Source organism: Mirounga leonina, unplaced genomic scaffold (assembly GCF_011800145.1).
Source record: "Mirounga leonina isolate KUSES-001 unplaced genomic scaffold, KU_Mleo_1.0 Mir_82, whole genome shotgun sequence".
NCBI lineage: Eukaryota > Metazoa > Chordata > Mammalia > Carnivora > Phocidae > Mirounga > Mirounga leonina.
In genome coordinates this window covers 53,870,582-53,878,996 of record NW_023270825.1, presented here as the reverse complement: position 1 = coordinate 53,878,996, position 8,415 = coordinate 53,870,582, and the positions used below count along the sequence as shown (strand labels likewise).

General features: G+C 37.0%; 1 pseudogene; it reads left to right on the top strand.

Moving 5' to 3' along the window:
* The first annotated feature begins 6,299 nt into the window (after positions 1 to 6,299).
* On the top strand, positions 6,300 to 8,156 carry LOC118002547 (annotated as a pseudogene).
* Positions 8,157 to 8,415: the final 259 nt, after the last annotated feature.

The following is an 8,415-nucleotide window of genomic DNA, read 5'->3' as shown; positions in this document are numbered from 1 at the left end:
CTAATTGACAACCAATCCTTAAGAAAATAGTGTACTCATGGGGCACCTGGGTGGCTCAGTTGTTAAGTATCCATCCAACTCTTGATTTCAGCTCAGGTTGTAATCTCGGGGCCCTGAGATGGAGCCCAGCATCCGGCGGTCTCCCTGCTCAGTGGGGAGTCTGCTTGAGATTTTTCTGCCCTTCCCCACCTCCCACTCATTTGCATGTGCTCTCTCTCAGATAAATAAATAATTTTTTAAAGATTTTATTTATTTATTAGAGAGAGAGAGAGCATGAAAAGGGGGAGGGTCAGAGGGAGAAGCAGACTCCCCCCTGAGCAGGGAGCCCGATGTGGGACTCGATCTTGGGACTCCAGGATCAATAATAAACAAATTTTTTTTTTTTTTTAAAAGAGTATACTCTTGAGGGGAGCCTCTGCAATATTGACCAGAGTGACATCATCTATTAGAAATCTATTGGTAGGGGCGCCGGGGTGGCTCATTCGATTAAGTGGCTGCCTTCGGCTGAGGTCATGATCCCAGGGTCCTGGGATCGAGCCCCACGTCAGGCTCCCTGCTCGGTGGAAAGCCTGCTTCTTCCTCTCCCTCTCCCTGCTGTTCTGCCTACTTGTGCTCTCTCTCTCTCTGTCAAATAAATAAAATCTTTAAAAAAAAAAAGAAATCTATTTGTATTCACATATTTTAAAACTTTAACAGAGATGTTTTACTATTTTAACATAAAAGCAATCCTTTCTCAAGTAAGTTTTTCATTACTTCACCCATCAGCAGCATTCCCACATTGCCGAAACTTGCCAATCCCTACAAGTACTATTTACTCATGGATCTCTTGTCTACCTGTGTTTACTTACTAGGCTCCTCATATAATTCCATGCCTTCTACCAGAATTGGAGATTCCCATTTATAAGAATATAGTACAAGCACTATTATTATTATTTTTTAATATACTCAACAGACAGACTGATTTGGAGGAGGAAAGGGAACAACACACACATGGCATCTTCAATCATGCTAGGTAACAAGGAATCCCCACCAATCCCCGAACATAAGGATAGGTGGCCAGGATCAACAGTTTTTCAGTAGAAGTGATAGAGAGAGAGTATAATATGGATGGATCCAACAAGTCTAAGGATGAAGATAATGCCAACAAATTTTACACTCCAAACAAGAGGCACTAGGCTGAGTAGCCAGTAGGTGAGCAAATCTGAGAAAACTGACAAAATTTAAAATCCTCACAGGTTTCAATAATTAAAAAGTACAAAAGGAACTTCTCTTCCAATTGATAGAAGTTTACCCCCAAACTCTGCAGGGGGCAGGAATGCTGGGCACAAATTCTGGGACTCCTAGATGTAGAGTGGTTCATATATGAAGAGAGGTTCAAAGGAGGCCAAGTTCTGAAAGTAGTATAGCAGCAACATATTTCATAAACAAGAGAACTAATTTAAGGGACAGGTTTGTTGAGCTCTGAAAGGTACAAAAAGATACAAAGGAAGTACCTCTGAATTGACTTATCTGTGAGGAATAGAGATGTGACCACACAAAACGTTTTTTTCAATACCTCATGGTAAAAATACAAAGGGAATGGTCTGGATATCAGTTGTTAGACTGGGGAAGCCAACCTGCTCTATCACTTCACTGTATGTGGAAAGTTCTTCCTAATAATCTAGGAAAAGCCAACTCTTTTAATCATGAAAAATCAGTAAGAATGATTATCAATTCACCTATATGTATTTTGTAACAAAAGGTGAAAATTAGTGAAGTCCAAAAGTTAATTAAACACACACACACACACACACACGAAAAATATGGTGTCAGGGCAGATGAGAATAGCAACAATATTTCAAAGTGAGTTATAACAAATTAAGAAAATGATAAAGTGATTCCTATGAACAGAATGTGTTAAGTGTTTAAAATCAATGGTTGAACTATAGCACAGTGTTACAAGAAAGGTGACAGAACCTAGAAATAAAACAAAAAAAATCATTTTAAAAAGACTACACTCAAAGGTGTACAGGAGTGAACTGACATAACAGAAATCACAGGGAATAAAAAATGATGAGCTAAAATAATGATATAGAAGCAAAAAAAAAGGCAAAAAGTTTCTAGAGTTATGGTGAAGGAGATAAACAATAAAACAGTTCTGCCAAAATGATTAAATCAATCGAAGAAAAAATATTAAAACTCATTCATTTAAGAAAAATTTCCTGAATGAAAGCTCAAATACACATATTTTAAAAGCATACACATTATATAGTGAAACAAAATCTAAAATGTTCAACAGTGAGACATATCTCAGTGAAATTATTGTGTTTTCAGAATAGTTAAAAAATTATTTTGGACACCCACATAAAAGATCAAATGCTTTTAAGGGAAAGAAAATCTGATTGGACTCATAATTCTTTTTTTTTTTTTTAAGATTTTATTTATTTGACAGGGACAGCAAGAGAGGGAACACAAGCAGGGGGAGAGGGAGAAGCAGGCTTCCCGCCGAGCAGGGAGCCTAATGTGGGGCTTAATCTCAGGACCCTGGGATCATGACCTGAGCCGAAGGCAGACGCTTAACGACTGAGCCACCCAGGTGCCCCATGTGTCCTATTATTTTCAAGTACAAGCTTATTCCTCACTTTGTGTGCTCCTATGCACATGACTAACACTTGACATAGTCATTAAATGAAATGAAAATAGTGAGTTTGCATATCAATATTCACTTATTTTTTAAGATTTATTTATTTTAGAGAAGGAGAAAGAGTGAGGGTGGGAGGGGAAGAAGAAGAGGGAGACAGAGTCTTAAGCAGATTCTGTGCTGAGCATGGAGCCCTATGCAGAGCTCAGTCTCATGACCCCGAGATCATGACCTGAGCCGAAACTGAGTCTGCTGCTTAACGGACTACACCACACAGGCACCCCTCAATATTCATTTCTAAACCTCATGTTCATGGAGAGGAAGGGGTGGTACTATATTTAATCTCTCTTTAGGCACATTGCAGAGTGCTTGGCACATAGTTAATGTGTAGCAAATATTGATTAGATAAACAAATAATGGATGAAAGATGGAAGAATTATAGAAATTCATATATGCTAAATTTTCATTAGGATGATCAAAGAGAATTTTGGCTGAGTTGGTATGTAAACTGAATCAGGAAGGTGGAGGATTATTCAAGTAAAACAGTATGCCAAATTGCCAAAGATATAAAAAAATCTGAAGTGATACTAGAAAATATCAAGAATATGAAGCTTACCTCTATTTTGGAATATTAATGCTAAGGACAAGTTAGAGATTTAAAAAAAAAAATCAAGTAGCCTGCAATTAAACCCAGAAACATCACAAAAATATTCAGAGAAACAGAAATTAATATAAGAACCAATTTGAGATAAATTTAGTTTCCTAGAAATTATATGTAGAGGGAAAAGAACTTAAAATTGTTTTAAGGAAACAGTAATAAAATAAATGTTAGAGCCATTCTTGGGGCTCCTGGGTGGCTCAGTCATTAAGCAACGGTTAAGCGTCTGCCTTCGGCTCAGGTCCTGATCCCAGCGTCCTGGGATCGAGCCCCGCATCGGGCTCCCTGCTCCGCGGGAAGCCTGCTTCTCCCTCTCCCACTCCCCCTGCTTGTATTCCCTCTCTCACTGTGTCTCTGTCAAATGAATAAATAAAATCTTTAAAAAAAAAAATTCTTATTTTTCTAAGTGGCTAAAATAAAGCAATGACATACTATGTAATCAGTTTTTTTTAGAATGAGTGTCTTAACCATAAGTTTAAGTTAAATGGTTAAAAAGAAAAGCAATGATATTACTACATTTTATTTTCTATTCAACCTCCCAAACACCATAATTTTCTACATATCTTTACCATATGTAAAGATAAAATAAATGACTTTTGGTGAATGTTCTTGCATCCAACAACCCTCATCTTCATGAGATCAAGGATCATGTCTTATTTACCTTGGCATTTCAATCCTTGCTCTAGTTAGTGACTTGCACACTGATACACTCATACAGTGAAAAATAAATAACACTGAATGGCAGTTATTAAGAATTTATTTTGTCCTATGCAATATACATTGTGTGAATCACCACATATAATTTTAGCAACAGCTGATGTGATAGGTACTAGTGTCTTCCCCTCTTTTACAGAAGAAACTAAGGCTGAAGGATGAACAGTTAAAAAAGAAAACTCTTCTGAAGTCATGTGACTGGTAAGTAGCTAACCCAAAACTTGAATCTAGGCAGGCTAGCTCTCAAATATGATTCTGTAATTACCAGAGGGTACTTTTTTTCTAGAAATGGAATACAGGTGGGTAATTAAAAGCATGATTACTTTTGTTTTAAAATTTGAGGCCAGCAGCTATATATCTTATAAAGGTTTTATATTTTCATTCTGGTGATAAAGTCAGTGTATGTCACGCATATTTGATTTCAAATTGCTTCAACATTTATTTAGCAGTAATTAAATTTGAGTTTATACTTAATGTAATCTATATGTAGTACCTGTTGAGAAACAATTCTCCCTGGGTCTCATGGGGTTTTTTGTTTTTGCTTTTAGTTTTTGATGTAGTGTTCAATGATTCATTAGTTGCGTATAACACCCAGGGCTCAAAGCACTGGCTGCTATTCTTCCAGACTTTTTTGCAAGGATATTTTCATACCAGATGGCCTTCAAGATAGAAATATTGTTACTTCTGGAACAAAGGAAAGGTACACTAATTTCTAATTAGAAGAGATTTGATTTCTGGGCGCCTGGGTGGCTCAGTTGGTTAAGCGACTGCCTTCGGCTCAGGTCATGATCCCAGAGTCCTGGGATCAAGCCCCACATCGGGCTCCCTGCTTGACGGGAAGCCTGCTTCTCCCTCTCCCACTCCCCCTGCTTGTGTTCCCTCTCTCACTGTGTCTCTCTGTCAAATAAATAAATAAAATCTTAAAAAAAAAAAAAAAAGAAGAGATTTGATTTCTCTAAACACAGAGTTCCTCTGCTATAATATAATCCACCGTATATGTGCAGTTATCATGTGGCTCTCTTTGTGTCTCCCCACTAAAATGGGACTTGGGGAACTAACACAAATAAGTGGATATCTGGCTACTGCTATGGATTAGCAATAAACTGTCCATTTTTAACTCAGGAATCTATCAACATACATAAAACTTTGGCAAGCAAATTCATTAGCTTGTATATAGTATGAAATCTTAGACCCTTTAAAGTTCCTAACATATATATCGTGTGATTTTTTATTACATATTATTAAATGACTTATTTTTTAGGAAAGAAATTTGCTGATTTATCTAATATTTTTATTTTTTTATTTTATTTTTTTTAAAGATTTTATTTATTTATTTGACAGAGAGAGACACAGTGAGAGAGGGAACACAAGCAGGGGGAGTGGGAGAGGGAGAAACAGGCTTCCCGCCGAGCAGGGAGCCCAATGCGGGACTCGATCCAGGGACTCCAGGATCATGACCTGAGCCGAAGGCAGTCGCTTAACCAACTGAGCCACCCAGGCGCCCTTATCTAATATTTTTAAAAAGACCCAAGATTTGAATGATTAGAAGAGTCCATGAAAACCCATCAAAGATTTATATTTTTCAAATAGTTCAAATGCTTAAATATTCAATCTATTCCTTACCATCTTTAATATATATATTTGGCTGGTGATGAATATTTTTAAAACATTAGACCAGCTGTTCACAAGAGGAGCCAATCTGTCTCCTGGGGAATATTTAGCAACATCTGGAAACATCTTTGCTACACACTGCTTGAGTTATATACATTCATTCCTTGTCTCAGCTGAGAGTGGTGTTGGTTACTATTAGCATTTAGTGGATATAGAGACCAGGGATGCTGTTAAACATCCTATAGTGTACAGGACAACCTCCCATAATTACTTATTTGGTCCCAAATGTCAATTATGATAATGTTGAGGACCCAGATATACATATATATGCTTCCACATCTGAATTTGAGAGATCTAAGTCAATTCTCTCAATGATAAGAATTAATCTGCATATAAAATTAGAAAGATATAAGTATCTCTACATTTGTCTGTCATATGTGTATAATATAACATTTCATGAAAATCAAACCATAACATAAACAACAGCAAATAATCAACAGAAAACCAAAATTTCAATCATTTCCAAATTTTTAGGATGTACCTATATTTAGACATATTAGAGTAATATAGTCAAGCCTTTATTATTATTATTATTGATAAGGAGGTATAACCAATAATGTATATACAGAAAACAAACTTTTATCATGTATGTGGATGGGGGTGGATGGTTATGGTATGAACATTAAAAAGATGGGTATGGCCAAAGGTATTAAAGAGGGCACGTATTGAATGGAGCACTTGGTGTTATATGCAAACAATGAACCATGGAACACTACATCAAAAACTAATGATGTAATGTATGGTGATGAACATAACATAATAAAATTAAAAAATAAAAAAATGAAAAATTGAAAAAAAATAAAAGATGGGTACGGACATTATAAAGATGGGTATGGAAATGAACATTAAAAAGAAATTATCCTGTATTTGGTTACTTAAGTCTATGCTGTTACTATGGAAAATACAGTACTATATATCTATTTGTTATTATAACAATCTGTCGAGGAAATTCTATAATTTGCATACATTACTTTTCAAAATTGTAATACTGTATTTGAATATTACCTGGTTTTTAGAACAATCCTTAAGCATCCATGACTTTACAAATTATAGTTACAAAATTATAAGTATTACCAGCATATGTGTATGCATATATGTGTATATGTATACATGCATATATACACAACTACTCACATACAATTAGCAACATACACTGAACATCTGTGTCATGGGGTCAAATAAAATTCGTCAAAACTGATATAGTATTTTCTGGTTCACAAGTGGGGACTAACAGTGTCTTCATAACATCCAGTGTTAGAAGAATCCATCTACATACAATTAGAACTTTTATTTTTCAGGGGAAAATTAATGTTGTTTTAAAGACAATAAAAAGAAATACATTGGGCACCTGGGTGGCTCAGTCAGTTAAGCATCTGCCTTCGGCTCAGGTCATGATCCCAGGGTTCTGGGATCGAGCCCCGCATTAGGCTCCCTGCTCAGTGAGGAGTCTGCTTCTCCCTCTCCCTCTGCTGCTCCCCTGCTTGTGTTCTCCCACCCGCTCGTGCTCTCTCTCTCATGCTCACTCTCTGTTTCAAATACATAAAATCTAAATAGGTAGGTAGATAGATAGATAGATAGATAAATAGATAGATAGATAGATAGATAGATGATAGAAAGAAATCCAGTACAGGAAGAGGGGCACAGGGGCTGTGACAGGAAGAGGAGTTGGGAGGCCGGGGTAGCACAGTCTGGTGGCCTGGGTTGCAAGTGGACAGTGCTGCTTTGGCCTATGTGACTGGCGCTGGCCTCTGTCTGGAGAGGATTCAAGCTGAGCATTGAGGAACCTCTTCTCAAAAAGGTTTGACTGAGTGAAGTAGACTTCAAAATTATGGCACAAGATGAGTTAATTCTAAGATGGAAACAATATGAAGCATATGTCCAAGCTTTGGAGAGCAAGTACACAGATCTTAATTCTAATGATGCAACTGGCTTAAGGGAGTCTAAAGAAAAACTAAAGCAGCAACAAAAGTCCGCACACAGGGAAAAATCCGTGTAATGTGACTAGCAAGCAAGGAGCAGGAGATACAATTATATACTACTCAAATCCAGTACCTCAAGCAAGTCCAGCAGCCAAGCGTTACCCAAATGAGATGAACAATGGTAGACGCAGTGATCAATGGTTTTTCCTAAAAATGAAAGGTGAATTGGAAGAGACTAAAGACAAACTGGAACAAGCCTGAAATAACTGTGTACCTGGAAGTTTATGCCTGATAGGTAAACAGTCATACTCCCCAGTCAAGACTTCCCTGACCATCCCACTAGGAAAAAGCTGTGGTGGGACAGCCAAGTACTCCTTTCCACAGCAAGACTTAGACTTTTTGAGCAAAAAAAAAAGCCACATTCTTATAATTTCCAGCTTGAAATTGTTCATGTAAAACTTACCAGATGAACCTTGTGTTTGGCTGTTTTCTCTTCCTCTTACCCTTGTTTCAGAGGCTGATGGTGTGGAACTATTCCGAAGAAGTGGCCACTTCCAAAAAATTTCCCTTCTAGAACTTGTAGACACTTGAGAAATCTTTCTGTTTGAAGAAACTAGACAGAGAAAGAGAAGTCTCAAATCTGGGCACACTGTGTCTTCAGACAGTTTGGAGGAATGAAAACCTAGAAATTTAAAATCATGAATTGAACATGTAAAATTCCAGTAAAAGGTGAAAATGGAATATGCATCACTCTTAACCTTGAGCATACTGACTGAGAGACACTGTATATCAGTTTTGTCAATAAGACTATGGACTTCAAACAAGTCAGGAAA